Consider the following 19,522-nt stretch of genomic DNA (forward strand, 5'->3'; position numbering starts at 1 on the left):
TCACATTCGAAGTATGTAAGTCTAGGAGATAGACGTTATATGTATACATATAACTTTTGACGTAAAATTGTCGCGAAATTCAAAATACTGATTGCTAATTTCCAGTAGTTGGTGTGACAATTATTGTTACAGGATGTAGGTGAGTACATGATGGGGTTTTAATGAATAAGTATAGTGGCTTTTCGGAGAGGCTTAAGTCGAAGGTTAAGGAAGTTGTTGATAAGTTTACTGCTAATGTGGCGAGATATGAAAGGTTCCCCGGTAACAATGATGAAGGGGTAATTGTTATAATAAGGTTTATTCGTATAAACAAATGAAGGTGATTTGTTGAAGCTATGACAAAACTGTTTATTTTGAAAAGAGATTGAAAAATTATATCTGGTAATAAATATCAAAGGATCTGACATAGATACGTGTTAAACTATAACTTTGTTTTCGAGAGCTTTTCAGGTGCATGACAGTGGGTAATGTGTGGTTGGATCATCATCTCGTATGTCTTTAAGAATTTCGAAGTGTTTGAACACATATTGTAATTGTTAATATACATATGATGTTCTAAGATTTTGAATGATACAAATATTTTTGTGAGTTCCATGAATAGAAATGAGGTTCTAGGACAGTTTTGAAGTCAAAGTATAGTTTTGAAAGATGTAGAAATCTAAGAGTGATGTTTTCGGTTATATCTTGAATCGAATTATGAGATTTCAAAATCAGAATATGTAATTAGATTTTGAATGAGTATGGTTGTTTTGATTTCTATAAAAGAATGTATATTGTTGTGAAAGTAGGGAGTATAATGGATGATTTGCTGAATCAGATTCGAAGAATGTAACATATTAATTGTGAATTTATATATCTCTCAGGTATTACCTACTCGTTAAAAAAAAATTCACAATTAATATTTTGTATAAAAGAATTTTATTACAGTCTTTATGGAAATATATATGTGTATATTTCTTCAGATGTAATATAGATTTAATGAGTTAATATTAAATTAAACTCATTTGATTTATGGTTAAGGTTAGGATAGATAATTTCTAAACTTTAGAAATTACATAATTGTCGTAGAATGTTTCCCCAATGAAGTTATGAATCAATACTTCATCGTTGTGGTATTCCTTGGTATCTACATGGCGTTTGACGTCGATGCTCGTGGGACAGATTGTGAAGTTGAGGTTTGCGATGCGGTTGTTGTTGGTGGTGGTAATGGTACTATTGATGTTGTTGATGGTGGTACTGGTTATGCTGCTGGTGCTGCTACTGGTGTTTGTAACCTTTGCACCATATTCTCCAAAGCCACTACCCGAGCGCGAAGCTCGTTAACTTCTTCTATTACACCGGGGTGATTGTCGGTTCGGACGAGCGGATAGATAAGATCTAGAATTTGGTGTAGTATATAATCATGACGAGATACTCTGGAAATGAGAGAGAAAATGGTGTTTCGAACATGTTCGCCGGTAAGTGCTTCAGGTTCATTGTCAAGAGGGCAATGTGGTGGATGAAAGGGATCACCTTCTTCTTGTCTCCAATGGTTAAGTAGATTATGAACCCATCCCTAATTCATCCAAAATAGATGATGGCTAATTGGTTGATCCATTCCGGTCACGCTGCTTTCGGAGCTCATGTGGAAATCCATATCGGCATAGCTGTCGGAATCCGAGGAACTCGAACTGGTTGAGGGATCCATCTTGTATGATCAGGGAAAGAATTTTTGGTATGAAATAGATTGTAGAATTTAGATTTGATATTCTTCAATACATAATTTACATATGTATATATAATACCAAAATCCCATAAATTACGGAGGAATCTTTGAAAGATGTCAATCAAAGTTCACAAAAACAGATATGCTAAGATAAGAATTCGTCTATACATTATTATGCAATAAATGTAGGAAAACGCGTCTAGACTTAAGAATGATAAGAAGGTAATTTCCTAAGGATGGTAAATAGATGATTTCCGACTAAAAATGATAAGCAAAACTTTTGACATGCAGACACGGTCGAATTCCAGACTCACCAATGCATCTTAACAACTATCAGTTAGACACACTAATGCAAGACCTGGTTCGCTAAGACCACCGCTCTGATACCAACTGAAAGGACCCGTTCATATACATTATAAACGATTCACAATAGTTGATTATATCGCGAGGTATTTGACCTCTATATGATACGTTTTACAAACATTGCATTTGTTTTTAAAAGACAAACTTTCTTTACATCTAAAATTGACGGCATGCATACCATTTCATATTACATCCAACTATAATTGACTTAATATTAATCTTGATGAACTCAACGACTCGAATGCAACGTCTTTCAAAGTATGTCATGAATGACTCCAAGTAATATCCTTAAAATGAGCTAATGCACAGCGGAAGATTTCTTTAATACCTGAGAATAAACATGCTTTAAAGTGTCAACCAAAAGATTGGTGAGTTCATTAGTTTATCATAATCAATCATTTCCTTAATAGTAATAGACCACAAGATTTCTGTTTATAAATATAAGTACACTCGCAAGTATATAAAAGTATTCTATAAGTTGTAGGCACCCGGTAACAAGTCTTAACGTTCATGTTTTACCCTCTGAAGTACACCAGATCAGGTGTATTTAATATAACCTCGAAGTACTAAAGCATCCCATAGTCAGGATGGGGTTTGTCAGGCCCAATAGATCTATCTTTAGGATTCGCGCCTACCGTACATAGACAAGTAGTTTAATGTTACCAAGCTAAGGGTATATTTCTGGTTTAAACCCACGTAGAATTAGTTTTAGTACTTGTGTCTATTTCGTAAAACATTTATAAAACAGCGCATGTATTCTCAGCCCAAAAATATATATTGCAAAAGCAATTAAAAAGGGAGCAAATGAAACTCACAATACTGTATTTCGTAGTAATTATGTATATGACGGCACTGAACAAGTGCAGGGTTTGTCTCGGATTCACGAACCTATATTAAGTATATATATTTATATGTTGGTCAATATCTGTCTAACAGTTTAGGTCAAGTCGTAGTGTATCACAATCCTAATGCTCGAGACCGACATGCAAAAGTCAACAAAAGTCAACTTGACCCAAAATGACTTCCAAAATCTATACATGTTTATTATATAACTTATATATTGTTTGTTTTATATATTTAAATATATTTATCAGATCTTATTATACTAAATAATACAAGTCATTTATTAATAAATAAAAATTTATATTTCAATTCATATATGATAAAAATATACTTTTATATATCTCAAGTAATAAAATTTATAAAATTCACTTAATATCATAAAAATATAGTGGTGTGTATTATTAATGTAATTATATTACGTGTGGTAAAAATATCTTTGTACGCATATTTATTTGATTAAATAATATTGATGATAATAATAATGATAAAAATAACAAAATGATAGTTTCAATAAAAATATTAATTTTTAGTAATAAAGATAATTTTAGTAATAACATCAACTGATAACAATTATAATAATCGTTTTAAAAATAATATTAAAATTAATAATAATTCAGTTGACCATATCTTTTAATCCGTTCATCGAACCCACACGATTTCTAAATGAAAAGTTATTAATTTTTCTTTAGCTTTTCAACGACATGCATATCATATACCTTATCTCAGTAGCATATGTATCAAATTCGTGATTTATCATAAACTATTTAACGACGAAACTAAGCATACAAATATGCATAATCATATATACTCGAGCACTAGTCAGGGATACACTATTAATATATAAAAGATAAGATATGAATGCTCACGTATCAATATTGTGATTCAATATTGCAGGAAAGTACGTAGACGCAACGAAAATGATAAACGTTAGGTTGACCTCACGAGCAATACCCTCGAACAATACCCATAACCTCCATAGCTATAATCCATAATTTCCTTAGCTCTATCCCGTTTGAAAACTTATTTTGAAATCGTCTGAATGTAACTCCGTCGTAGTATTTTATGTATACTAATAATCTCTTGAAATAATACTAAGTAAATATATATATATATATAATTTAATTGAGAGAGGTTAGAGAAATATATTTTCAAGTTTATATGAAATAATGAAACCTACTAAATTCTATTTATAATAGATTTTTGAATTATTAAAGTGAATTATTAAAGTGAATTATTAAAGTGAATTATTAAAGTGAATGATTAAAGTATGAATTATTAAAGTGAATTATTAAAGTGAATTATTAAAGTTAAAGTAAAGTAAAAGTAAAGTAAAAGTAAAGTAAAGGTAAAGTTAAAGTATAGTAAAAGTATAAAACTATGTACGTATAATACGCGTATAAATATATTTAATATTAATTTAAATCGTTATATCATAAAATATTTTAGAAAAGTAGAATTATATATATTCATAATAGGTTTCAAGTTTTTAAATTACAGTCTGTTGGTGAAGAATGAGATAAAGTCCAAAGGTTTAATAAACGTATGAAATCATCTTAATGAAAAATATCGAGTTACTTAACTTGTCGATATCCAACATCTAAGTTATTTACACTCCACGTTCTTACTTATAGATCACTTTACCATTTTCCGAATATTGTCAAAAAGAATAGATTTCTTAAATCACAGTGGACCTCATAACATTGGCCCGTAATCATATCATAATGTATTTGATAATTCAATCATTTGATATTATCTCTTAATTCTGTCGATAAATATATCGAAACAAATACGTTCATGTAAAGTATCATATATATCAAATACTTTGTTAATGTTTTCAGTTATTATATATTATATATACATATCTATATACACATAATTGTTCGTGAATCGTCGAACACGGTCAAAGGGTAATTGATTACATGAATGTAGTTCCAAACTTTTTGAGATTCAACATTACAAATTCTGCTTATCGTGTCGGAAACATATAAAGGTTAGGTTTAAATTTGGTCGGAAATTTCTGGGTCGTCACAGTACCTACCCGTTAAAGAAATTTCGTCCCGAAATTTGATCGAGGTCGTCATGGCTAACTTTAAAAATGTTTTCATGATGAATATGAGTTGATAAATAGAGTTTTATCATCATTGAGTAATATAGATAAAACAATTTGATTACGCGAAGAGTATAAGTGAAGCTATCGCAAGAGAGTGAAACGAGTAAACGTATATTCGTTTTAACCGATGATGTAGTTATGATTGATTTCTGGAATTCATGGAATTTAAAGAAAATCTTTGCAATAAGATTTGGTTCTTCGGCGATTAAGGAAATCAGGATCTTATTTGATTAAATGCGATAATCAGTCTCGATTTCTCTGTCTGATATTTTACTATAAATCCACCCCCTTCGTTTCTTTATTTCTACAGCTCACACCTTCTAGTCTTTCTCCCCAATTCATACTTTAAAGCATTCGTTAATATGCTTCATCTAGTGTTGATTCTTGATATACTCTTAACTTTCATATCTGTCATTCTTCTTTTTCATCTACCACCGGAGAAAGTTATTTTCTTCTACCATTACCTTGGGGTTATTGTGTTTTTTATTCTCCTGTGTCTTTATATTGCTATACGCATTGATATACAAGGTTTGTAATTTCGGGGTTTTTATCGGGCTTTATATTCTCCATTATATTTCGGAGCTTCATGCTTTCGTTTTCTCTTCCCGACCTTAAGTCAAGCGGATAATGGTCCAGAATTTGTAGATATGAATTTTTGGATGAACATAGTTAATGTTCCAAGAAGAAAATCGTAATGGCACTATCTTGATTTGGAAAATTACCAGAATATCCGAAAATATAGAGCTATCAAGATGATATTTTCTTAATATGTTTGGAAATTGGGTAGAATGTAAGAGTCGTGTAAATAGTACATGATGACAGTATGTTCTGTGAATCATCACGTTCCATTAGAAACTCAGTATGACTTACTGTAATATAATCACATTGATCAAGTGTCATTATATTATACTAACTCATGCTTCAGTTCCCAACACTACTTCAAAAACATTCCTATTTTAAATTCGAATTTTTTTTTTCTTCAGAATTTAGAAACTAACACAGTTTCTTTTTATGTTGTAATGCAGATATTGCGAATAGATAGAAGACTTTGGATAAGAATAGTTTTGAAAATATCTTCAGGAATATCGAAGATATTTATAATAAAAGATACGATGATATCCTAGAATTCTTAACATAGATGGATGATGAAGAAGATTTGTCTGTGAAGGTTTAGAATAAGAAGTAAGGTGTTTGCTAACTATTTCAGTAGACACTGAATCATTTGGATCCTTTGAAGGCAGGTTTAGTCTTTGTGATTTGTCCACAGCCTCCTTCATGGTCTGCTCAATCCGTTTTCCAGTTTCAAACCTTCTCTTTTTCTCAGCTTTACCACCATACTATTCTTTATCATCAAACTTTTGACTGTTAAAGTCGTTTATAGTTTTTGCTGCTTCATCAGCATTTTTCTAATTTCGGAGAACTAGTTCATAGTTTGGGATGTTTTTCATAAAATTCACATTCGAAGTATGTAAGTCTAGGAGATAGACGTTATATGTATACATATAACTTTTGACATAAAATTGTCGCGAAATTCAAAATACTGATTGCTAATTCCCGGTAGTTGGTGTGACAATTATTGTTACAGGATGTAGGTGAGTATATGATGGGGTTTTAATGAATAAGTATAGTGGCTTTTCGGAGAGGCTTAAGTCGAAGGTTAAGGAAGTTGTTGATAAGTTTACTGCTAATGTGGCGAGATATGAAAGGTTCCCCGGTAACAATGATGAAGGGGTAATTGTTATAATAAGGTTTATTCGTATAAACAAATGAAGGTGATTTGTTGAAGCTATGACAAAACTGTCTATTTTGAAAAGAGATTGAAAAATTATATCTGGTAATAAATATCAAAGGGTCTGACACGGATACGTGTTAAACTATAACTTTGTTTTCGAGAGCTTTTCAGGTGCATGACAGTGGGTAATGTGTGGTTGGATCATCATCTCGCATGTCTTTAAGAATTTCGAAGTGTTTGAACACATATTGTAATTGTTAATATACATATGATGTTCTAAGATTTTGAATGATACAAATATTTTTGTGAGTTCCATGAATAGAAATGAGGTTCTAGGACAGTTTTGAAGTCAAAGTATAGTTTTGAAAGATGTAGAAATCTAAGAGTGATGTTTTCGGTTATATCTTGAATCGAATTATGAGATTTCAAAATCAGAATATGTAATTAGATTTTGAATGAGTATGGTTGTTTTGATTTCTATAAAAGAATGTATATTGTTGTGAAAGTAGGGAGTATAATGGATGATTTGCTGAATCAGATTCGAAGAATGTAACATATTAATTGTGAATTTATATATCTCTCAGGTATTACCTACTCGTTAAAAAAAAATTCACAATTAATATTTTGTACAAAAGAATTTTATTACAGTCTTTATAGAAATATATATGTGAAGAAAATGTAATATAGATTTAATGAGTTAATATTAAATTAAACTCATTTGATTTATGGTTAAGGTTAGGATAGATAATTTCTAAACTTTAGAAATTACATAATCGTCGTAGAATGTTTCCCCAATGAAGTTATGAAACAATACTTCATTGTTGTGGTATTCCTTGGTATCTACATGGCGTTTGACGTCGATGCTCGTGGGACAGATTGTGAAGTTGAGGTTTGCGATGCGGTTGTTGTTGGTGGTGGTAATGGTACTGTTGATGTTGTTGATGGTGGTACTGGTTATGCTGCTGGTGCTGCTACTGGTGTTTGTAACCTTTGCACCATATTCTCCAAAGCCACTACCCGAGCGCGAAGCTCGTTGACTTCTTCTATTACACCGGGGTGATTGTCGGTTTGGACGAGCGGATAGATAAGATCTAGAATTTGGTGTAGTATATAATCATGACGAGATACTCTGGAAATGAGAGAGAAAATGGTGTTTCGGACATGTTCGCCGGTAAGTGCTTCAGGTTCATTGCCAAGAGGGCAATGTGGTGGATGAAAGGGATCACCTTCTTCTTGTCTCCAATGATTAAGTAGATTACGAACCCATCCCTAATTCATCCAAAATAGATGATGGCTAATTGGTTGATCCATTTCGGTTACGCTGCTTTCGGAGCTCATGTGGAAATCCATATCGGCATAGCTGTCAGAATCCGAGGAACTCGAACTGGTTGAGGGATCCATCTTGTATGATCAGGGAAAGAATTTTTGGTATGAAATAGATTGTAGAATTTAGATTTGGTATTCTTCAATACATAATTTACATATGTATATATAATACCAAAATCCCATAAATTACGGAGGAATCTTTGAAAGATGTCAATCAAAGTTTACAGTAACAGATATGCTGAGATAAGAATTCGTCTATACATTATTATGCAATAAATGTAGGAAAACGTGTCTAGACTTAAGAATGATAAGAAGGTAATTTCCTAAGGATGGTAAATAGATGATTTCCGACTAAAAATGATAAGCAAAACTTTTGACATGCAGACACGGTCGAAGTCCAGACTCACTAGTGCATCTTAACAACTATCAGTTAGATACACAAATGCAAGACCTGGTTCGCTAAAACCACCGCTCTGATACCAACTGAAAGGATCCGTTCATATACATTATAAACGATTCACAATAGTTGATTATATCGCGAGGTATTTGACCTCTATATGATACGTTTTACAAACATTGCATTCGTTTTTAAAAGACAAACTTTCTTTACATCTAAAATTGACGGCATGCATACCATTTCATATTACATTCAACTATAATTGACTTAATATTAATCTTGATGAACTCAACGACTCGAATGCAACGTCTTTCAAAGTATGTCATGAATGACTCCAAGTAATATCCTTAAAATGAGCTAATGCACAGCGGAAGATTTCTTTAATACCTGAGAATAAACATGCTTTAAAGTGTCAACCAAAAGGTTGGTGAGTTCATTAGTTTATCATAATCAATCATTTCCGTAATAGTAATAGACCACAAGATTTCTGTTTATAAATATAAGTACACTCGCAAGTGTATAAAAGTATTCTATAAGTTGTAGGCACCCGGTAACAAGCCTTAACGTTCATGTTTTACCCTCTGAAGTACACCAGATCAGGTGTATTTAATATAACCTCGAAGTACTAAAGCATCCCATAGTCAGGATGGGGTTTGTCAGGCCCAATAGATCTATCTTTAGGATTCGCGCCTACCGTACATAGACAAGTAGTTTAATGTTACCAAGCTAAGGGTATATTTCTGGTTTAAACCCACGTAGAATTAGTTTTAGTACTTGTGTCTATTTCGTAAAACATTTATAAAACAGCTCATGTATTCTCAGCCCAAAAATATATATTGCAAAAGCAATTAAAAAGGGAGCAAATGAAACTCACAATACTGTATTTCGTAGTAATTATGTATATGACGGCACTGAACAAATGCAGGGTTTGTCTCGGATTCACGAACCTATATTAAGTATATATATTTATATGTTGGTCAATATCTGTCTAACAATTTAGGTCAAGTCGTAGTGTATCACAATCCTAATGCTCGAGACCGACATGCAAAAGTCAACTTGACCCAAAATGACTTCCAAAATCTATACATGTTTATTATATAACTTATATATAGTCGTTTTATATATTTAAATATATTTATCAGATCTTATTATACTAAATAATACAAGTCATTTATTAATAAATAAAAATTTATATTTCAATTCATATATGATAAAAATATACTTTTATATATCTCAAGTAATAAAATTTATAAAATTCACTTAATATCATAAAAATATAGTGGTATGTATTATTAATGTAATTATATTACGTGTGGTAAAAATATCTTTGTACGCATATTTATTTGATTAAATAATATTGATAATAATAATAATGATAAAAATAACAAAATGATAGTTTCAATAAAAATATTAATTTTTATTAATAAAGATAATTTTAGTAATAACATCAACTTATAACAATTATAATAATCATTTTAAAAATAATATTAAAATTAATAATAATTCAGTTGACCATATCTTTTAATCCATTCATCGAACCCACACAATTTCTAAATGAAAAGTTATTAATTTTTCTTTAGCTTTTCAACGACATGCATATCATATACCTTATCTCAGTAGCATATGTATCAAATTCGTGATTTATCATAAACTATTTAACGACGAAACTAAGCATACAAACATGCATAATCATATATACTCGAGCACTAGTCAGGGATACACTATTAATATATAAAAGATAAGATATGAATGCTCACGTATCAATATTGTGATTCAATATTGCAGGAAAGTACGTAGACGCAACGAAAATGATAAACGTTAGGTTGACCTCACGAGCAATACCCTCGAACAATACCCATAACCTCCATAGCTATAACACATAATTTCCTTAGCTCTATCCCATTTGAAAATTTATTTTGAAATCATCTGAATATAACTCCGTCGTAGTATTTTATGTATACTAATAATATCTTGAAATAATACTAAGTAAATATATGTATGTAATTTGATTGAGAGAGGTTAGAGAAATATATTTTCAAGTTTATATGAAATAATGAAACCTACTAAATTCTATTTATAATAGATTTTTGATTTATTAAAGTGAATTATTAAAGTATGAATTATTAAAGTGAATTATTAAAGTATAAATTATTAAAGTGAATTATTAAAGTATGAATTATTAAAGTGAATGATTAAAGTATGAATTATTAAAGTGAATTATTAATGTTAAAGTAAAGTAAAAGTAAAGTAAAAGTAAAGTAAAAGTAAAGTAAAGTTAAAGTAAAGGTAAAGTTAAAGTATAGTAAAAGTATAAAACTATGTACGTATAATGCGCGTATAAATATATTTAATATTAATTTAAATCGTTATATCATAAAATATTTTAGAAAAGTAGAATTATATATATTCATAATAGGTTTCAAGTTTTTAAATTACAGTCTGTTGGTGAAGCATGAGATAAAGTCCAAAGGTTTAATAAACGTATGAAATCATCTTAATGAAAAATGTCGAGTTACTTAACTTGTCGATATCCAACATCTAAGTTATTTACACTCCACGTTCTTACTTATAGATCACTTTACCATTTTCCGAATATTGTCAAAAAGAATAGATTTCTTAAATCACAGTGGACCTCATAACATTGGCCCGTAATCATATCATAATGTATTTGATAATTCAATCATTTGATATTATCTCTTAATTCTGTCGATAAATATATCGAAACAAATACGTTCATGTAAAGTATCATATATATCAAATACTTTGTTAATGTTTTCAGTTATTATATATTATATATACATATCTATATACACATAATTGTTCGTGAATCGTCGAACACGGTCAAAGGGTAATTGATTACATGAATGTAGTTCCAAACTTTTTGAGATTCAACATTACAAATTCTGCTTATAGTGTCGGAAACATATAAAGGTTAGGTTTAAATTTGGTCAGAAATTTCTGGGTCGTCACAATATAGTCTAATATCAAAATATTCTTTCGCCTAGTGAGTTGTTTCTTGTCATATTTATGTCATGTTTTACTACTCATCTTTACTATTTTCATTCGTATCATTTAAAGTGCGTTTCTTGTATCTCCTCCCTGAACTTATTGCTTTTGTCATAACCATGAGTAATGGTGTATCCTAGGGGATACACGCATAAAAGCATCATGTTTACACAAAAGAAAGGCTCGAAAAGCATAAAAGATAGCACTTATAACAGTTTTTATTAATAGTCGTTCAGCGCTCAGCCAGGCCGCCCATCATCATGCGTAAGCCCTGAAGGCAGCTTCTATGCTTAAGCCCTTGAATAGGCATGTGAGCGACACACAACCACGTCAGCCCATGTCAAAGCCGGTTGTGACGCCCCGTACAAAACCATCGTGTACGGATCATCAACAACAGGATCATTACAAGGTCAAACACTATATGCTGTTTGAAAACCAGTTTTGCATTCATAAAAGATAGCGTTTACAAAAGATAACGTGAAACAAAGGTCGTTACAAAGCCATTGTTTGAAAATAACATAAATTACGAATGCAAAAGAAAAGTTCCATGATTGAGACATCTCTAAGATTATGCAGCGGAATTCTAGCACAGCAGGTCCTTAACAGCAAGTCTAAAAGTAAAAGTAAAAGGTAAAAATAAAGTAAAGGTAAAGTAAAAGTAAAGTAAAGGTAATTTATGTTAAAGTAAAGTAAAAGTAAAAGTGAATTATTAAAGTGAATTATTAAAGTGAATTATTAAAGTTAAAGTAAAGTAAAAGTAAAGTAAAAGTAAGGTAAAAGTAAAGTTAAAGTAAAGTTAAAGTATAGTAAAAGTATAAAACTATGTACGTATAATACGCGTATAAATATATTTAATATTAATTTAAATCGTTATATCATAAAATATTTTAGAAAAGTAGAATTATATATATTCATAATAGGTTTCAAGTTTTTAAATTACAGTCTGTTGGTGAAGCATGAGATAAAGTCCAAAGGTTTAATAAACGTATGAAATCATCTTAATGAAAAATGTCGAGTTACTTAACTTGTCGATATCCAACATCTAAGTTATTTACACTCCACGTTCTTACTTATAGATCACTTTACCATTTTCCGAATATTGTCAAAAAGAATAGATTTCTTAAATCACAGTGGACCTCATAACATTGGCCCGTAATCATATCATAATGTATTTGATAATTCAATCATTTGATATTATCTCTTAATTCTGTCGATAAATATATCGAAACAAATACGTTCATGTAAAGTATCATATATATCAAATACTTTGTTAATGTTTTCAGTTATTATATATTATATATACATATCTATATACACATAATTGTTCGTGAATCGTCGAACACGGTCAAAGGGTAATTGATTACATGAATGTAGTTCCAAACTTTTTGAGATTCAACATTACAAATTCTGCTTATAGTGTCGGAAACATATAAAGGTTAGGTTTAAATTTGGTCGGAAATTTCTGGGTCGTCACAATATAGTCTAATATCAAAATATTCTTTCGCCTAGTGAGTTGTTTCTTGTCATATTTATGTCATGTTTTACTACTCATCTTTACTATTTTCATTCGTATCATTTAAAGTGCGTTTCTTGTATCTCCTCCCTGAACTTATTGCTTTTGTCATAACCATGAGTAATGGTGTATCCTAGGGGATACACGCATAAAAGCATCATGTTTACACAAAAGAAAGGCTCGAAAAGCATAAAAGATAGCAATTATAACAGTTTTTATTAATAGTCGTTCAGCGCTCAGCCAGGCCACCCAGCATCATGCGTAAGCCCTGAAGGCAGCTTCTATGCTTAAGCCCTTGAATAGGCATGTGAGCGACACACAACCACGTCAGCCCATGTCAAAGCCGGTTGTGACGCCCCGTACAAAACCATCGTGTACGGATCATCAACAACAGGATCATTACAAGGTCAAACACTATATGCTGTTTGAAAACCAGTTTTGCATTCATAAAAGATAGCGTTTACAAGAGATAACGTGAAACAAAGGTCGTTACAAAGCCATTGTTTGAAAATAACATAAATTACGAATGCAAAAGAAAAGTTCCATGATTGAGACATCTCTAAGATTATGCAGCGGAATTCTAGCACAGCAGGTCCTTAACAGCAAGTCTAAAAGTAAAAGTAAAAGGTAAAAGTAAAGTAAAGGTAAAGTAAAAGTAAAGTAAAGGTAATTTATGTTAAAGTAAAGTAAAAGTAAAAGTGAATTATTAAAGTTAAAGTAAAGTAAAAGTAAAGTAAAAGTAAAGTAAAAGTAAAGTAAAGGTAAAGTAAAGGTAAAGTTAAAGTATAGTAAAAGTATAAAACTATGTACGTATAATACGCGTATAAATATATTTAATATTAATTTAAATCGTTATATCATTAAATATTTTAGAAAAGTAGAATTATATATATTCATAATAGGTTTCAAGTTTTTAAATTACAGTCTGTTGGTGAAGCATGAGATAAAGTCCAAAGGTTTAATAAACGTATGAAATTATCTTAATGAAAAATGTCGAGTTACTTAACTTGTCGATATCCAACATCTAAGTTATTTACACTCCACGTTCTTACTTATAGATCACTTTACCATTTTCCGAATATTGTCAAAAAGAATAGATTTCTTAAATCACAGTGGACCTCATAACATTGGCCCGTAATCATATCATAATGTATTTGATAATTCAATCATTTGATATTATCTCTTAATTCTGTCGATAAATATATCGAAACAAATACGTTCATGTAAAGTATCATATATATCAAATACTTTGTTAATGTTTTCAGTTATTATATATTATATATACATATCTATATACACATAATTGTTCGTGAATCGTCGAACACGGTCAAAGGGTAATTGATTACATGAATGTAGTTCCAAACTTTTTGAGATTCAACATTACAAATTCTGCTTATAGTGTCGGAAACATATAAAGGTTAGGTTTAAATTTGGTCGGAAATTTCTGGGTCGTCACAATATAGTCTAATATCAAAATATTCTTTCGCCTAGTGAGTTGTTTCTTGTCATATTTATGTCATGTTTTACTACTCATCTTTACTATTTTCATTCGTATCATTTAAAGTGCGTTTCTTGTATCTCCTCCCTGAACTTATTGCTTTTGTCATAACCATGAGTAATGGTGTATCCTAGGGGATACACGCATAAAAGCATCATGTTTACACAAAAGAAAGGCTCGAAAAGCATAAAAGATAGCAATTATAACAGTTTTTATTAATAGTCGTTCAGCGCTCAGCCAGGCCGCCCAGCATCATGCGTAAGCCCTGAAGGCAGCTTCTATGCTTAAGCCCTTGAATAGGCATGTGAGCGACACACAACCACGTCAGCCCATGTCAAAGTCGGTTGTGACGCCCCGTATAAAACCATCGTGTACGGATCATCAACAACAGGATCATTACAAGGTCAAACACTATATGCTGTTTGAAAACCAGTTTTGCATTCATAAAAGATAGCGTTTACAAAAGATAACGTGAAACAAAGGTCGTTACAAAGCCATTGTTTGAAAATAACATAAATTACGAATGCAAAAGAAAAGTTCCATGATTGAGACATCTCTAAGATTATGCAGCGGAATTCTAGCACAGCAAGTCTAATACACCAAGACAGCAAGTCTAAACAGCAGAAGCAACAAACCTCTAAGCACCTGAGAAAACATGCTTAGAAACGTCAACAATAATGTTGGTAAGCTATAGTTTAAATTGTAACAGTAATATAAGATTGACCACGAGATTTCAATGTTTCAAAACAGTATGAAAAGTATATGTATAACCGTGGGCACATGGTGTGACGATCGCTCCAAATCCATATGGACGAACACATCATTCATCGATTTCATTGCTAGGTATTTGACCTTTATATGATACGTTTTGTAAACATTGCATTCTTTTGAAAAGTCACACCATAAATGAATATTTAAATCAAAGGTTTTCGACATCTGATGATTTCTACATATAGAGAATCACCGTAAATAATAGTTTACAATAGTACTTCCGTTGACAATGCAGTCAAAATAAGATACATGGTGATGATTTGGTGAATGCAACGTTTCCTTGATAAATATGCCATGTAAGACTCCATGCACATAGCTTGTCTAACATATAAGCAAACAGCGGAAGACTTCTAGGGAACCTGAGAATAAACATGCTAACAAGTGTCAACACAAAGGTTGGTGAGTTCATAGTTTTAGTGTTTCGCATAATCTGTATATAAAGGTGGATCACAAGATTTCAGTTGTTTCATCCGAAACGTTTATCAAAATATTCTACAAGATTGAGCACCCTGATAACTAAACTTTAACGTTATAATAAGTACCCCTGTTTTAACATACATGCAACCAACATGTACAATACACGCAATTTAACGTGTACTAAACTCAAATAGTATACATCTGTTTTATAGTTCAGGCTACGGTTTCTATACCTGGAACAGACGGGGATGTTAAGCCCTATGGATCCATATACAACTATTCGCGCCCACCAGTTCTTATAATCGGCAGTTACTAGTTACCAAAGCTAAGGGATTTTCGGTTCAAACTCGGTGTAGAATTTAGTATGTACTTGTATCCATTGCGTTTAAAATAAAGTGCATGTATTCTCAGCCTAAAAATATATATTGCAAATGCAATTAAAAAGGGAGCATATGAAACTCACCTTAGCAGCATATAAAGTCGTTTACCAAAATGTGACCGAAACTTGGATTACCAAATAACCGTAGATCTCAACCTAGAGAACATATGTTGGTCAATAAATGTTTATCAATCTGGGTCAAGTCATAGTGTATCATAATCCTAATGCTCGAGATCGACATACAAAAGTTATCCAAAGTCATTTCAAAAAGTCAATTTTGACAATAGTTCAACAAAACGAGACGTACCTTATATAAGGATTCATTTACTCGGTTGGTAATATTCAAAAATCCAATTTATCAATCTTACAAACAAGTTGTTTAAATATTAATTGCAGATTCAAAAGCAATTCCAATTAACGTCAATTATAATTCAGTTGATCATATCTTTTAATCCGTTCATCGAAACTATTCGATATCTAAATGAAAAGTTATTGATTTTTCGCCGGCTTTCTAAAAACATGTATATCATATACCTTTTACCAGTAATATATGTATTTAATTCGTGATCTATTATAAACTGTTTAACGACAAAATTTAGCATACACGTATGTATAAATATATATACTCGAGCACTAGACATGGATACACAATTAATATATAAAAGATAAAATATGAGTGCTTACGTATCAATATTGAGATTCAATATTTTAAAAAAGTACGTAGACGTAACGGAGATGATAAACACTAGGTTTGATTCATAAATATACCCCCGAACATTACCCATAATTTCCTTACCTCTATCCCGCTTGAAAACCCATTTTGAAAGTGACACGCTCAAGACCTCGTCGTAGTATTTTATGTATAATATTAATACTACTAATAATAATAAGATTAATAATAATATTAATCTTAATAATAATAATAATAATAATAATAATAATAATAATAATAATAATAATAATAATAATAATAATAATATAAATAAAATAAATAAATACTTACGGAGTAATTGAATATATGTGTGTGTGATTAAGCCTGAACTCGCTCGAATTTATAGATGTTTGCTGATTCCTGTGGTCATGCGATCGCATGACTCTGGAGTGCAATACTCATGCGATCGCATGAGATCAATTGCCAGCTCATATTGTTTTTGTAATCTAGCTTGTCGACATAATAAATAAATATATAATATATATAATTTAAATAATTAATTATATATTATATTAAATTCACGTGCATAGTTGATTTGTAATTTTAGTTCTGATAAGTCGTACGTCATCACGCGACTTATGTTCCGGTTCCGGTTTTTCAAATGTCCTTTCGTACGCTGAGAAAACTAGTACTTTTCGTTACGCAGCGTGTACTTTTATCAAAAATTAAACTTAATCATTGATAAACTATGTCACTCGAAGTGTAGATTTAATCAATTAAGTGTTTTGGTTATTTGCTTCTATAAATCATCGTCTCGTAGTATATACATATATATATACATATACATTTTCATTTTAAAATAGTGTTTACTGTAGCAAATAGTGATTTTACACTGTAGCTTTTTGGGTACTGTAGCAATTCAAAAATACTGTAACAAATTAGTGTTTTTCTGGTTCATCTTAAACGTTTTAGTTAACTTATCTAAATATCATTCGAATCAATTGTTCGTGAATCTTCGAGAACAGTCAAAGAATAATTGATTACATGAATATAGTTCCAAAACTTTCGTGACTCAACATTACAGACTTTGCTTATCGTGTCGGAAACGTTATTGATTAAGTTTAAATTTGGTCAGAAATTTCCGGGTCATCACACATGGTAACTAGACTTAACGTAAATATAAATATCACCCCCTAAAAGTACGCCTGGCGGGTGCATATGTCCTCGAAGTATTAAACACCCGTTAAATGCTAGCGCGACTAGCCCAAGTGGGGATGTCAAACCCTATGGATCCATATCTAAGATTCGCGTCTACCGGTTCAAAAACCAATAGTTAAACGTTACTGTGCTAAGGGGAAAGTTTATGCCGTTATATAACCCACACATATGTAAAGTTTAAGTACTCGTGTCAAATAAGTAAAACATAAAAAGCGCATGTATTCTCAGTCCCAAAAATAGTATAAGTAAAAAGGGAAGCTATAACTCACAGTGATAAAAGCGGTAAAGTCGGTAATGAAAGTATGCAAGTAGTAAGTTGGTCCGAAAGGTCGTCAACCTAAGTCAAAGGTCACTAGGTCAGTATGTTGTCCCAATAAGTGTAAAAGTGAATAAATTAAGTTTAAGTTTCATCATCATCATCGTTCATCACCATAAAAGCTAAGTAAGTTTGACAAGAATTGAGATCAAAACAATAGGCTGAATTCGGTCAGCTGCTACGACCTCTACGTAAATCGAAAAGATGCGTAGTCAGTGGCTATGGCTCCGTATATCAGTCCCCTAACCGCTGACCAATTTTTAGAACCTAACTTGTCTTCGTTTGACTGTGGTGATGGTTTAAGTGCGAGTAGGTCATAAATTTCAGCACAACGTTACAACGGCGTAGTGACTTTCGGAGGGTCGTAAATCCTAAACCGTAACTCGGATTAAGACGAGGCATAAACGGAAAATCATCTACTCGAACCGAAATAACTGAAAATTAACTTTCCAGTAGCCCAGGTGGTCTGATCAGATCCCAAAAACAGTAAGAAAGGTGCTCCGGTGGGGTTCTTAATGCTTGATGCTCATCACGGTTCTCATCCTTGATGCTTGTAGCTTCAAGTGTACAACTCGTTGATGGGTTAGCATCACCTTGACCAAGATTCTACCATCAACACACAATATGTTAAGACCAAGTAAGAACACAACTCATTTAAGAGTCTTAGATGGATGATGAACCAAGGTAACATCATATCCTTAGTCTTAACACAATTACAAGTTACATTTACAACTAAAGCTACAAACTTTACTTCAATCAAGCAAGTATGAACATAATCTAAGTCAAATGAAGTGATGGAACCCTAAGCTAGAGAGCTTGGATCCCTTTCACACAAGTTTTAAGGTCACAAAGCTAGAAAGCTTGAACCTTTAGTGTTCTTGAAGAACTTGAAGCATAAAGCTTAGATCTTTAAGTTATATGAAGACCATAAACATAAGTTTTGATCTTTATAATAAAATAATGAGATCATAAGTTAGAAAAATTAGATCCATCAAAAGATATGAAGATCCAAGCTAGAAAGCTTGCATCTTGGTTGTTCTTGAAGATCTTGAAGCATAAAGCTTGGATCTTTAAGTTACATGAAGATTACAAACACAAGTTTGAATCTTTATAACAAAATAACAAGATTTAAAGTTAAAAGATATAGATCTACAAAGTAGGTGAAGATTCAAAGCTAGAAAGCTTGAATCTTCCATGTTCTTGAAAGATTCAAATCCATGTTTGAATCTACAAGATGTAATCAAGATCAAAAGCTAAAAAGCTAGACCCATGATGA

The sequence above is a fragment of the Rutidosis leptorrhynchoides genome, chromosome 6, assembly GCF_046630445.1.
Source record: "Rutidosis leptorrhynchoides isolate AG116_Rl617_1_P2 chromosome 6, CSIRO_AGI_Rlap_v1, whole genome shotgun sequence".
NCBI lineage: Eukaryota > Viridiplantae > Streptophyta > Magnoliopsida > Asterales > Asteraceae > Rutidosis > Rutidosis leptorrhynchoides.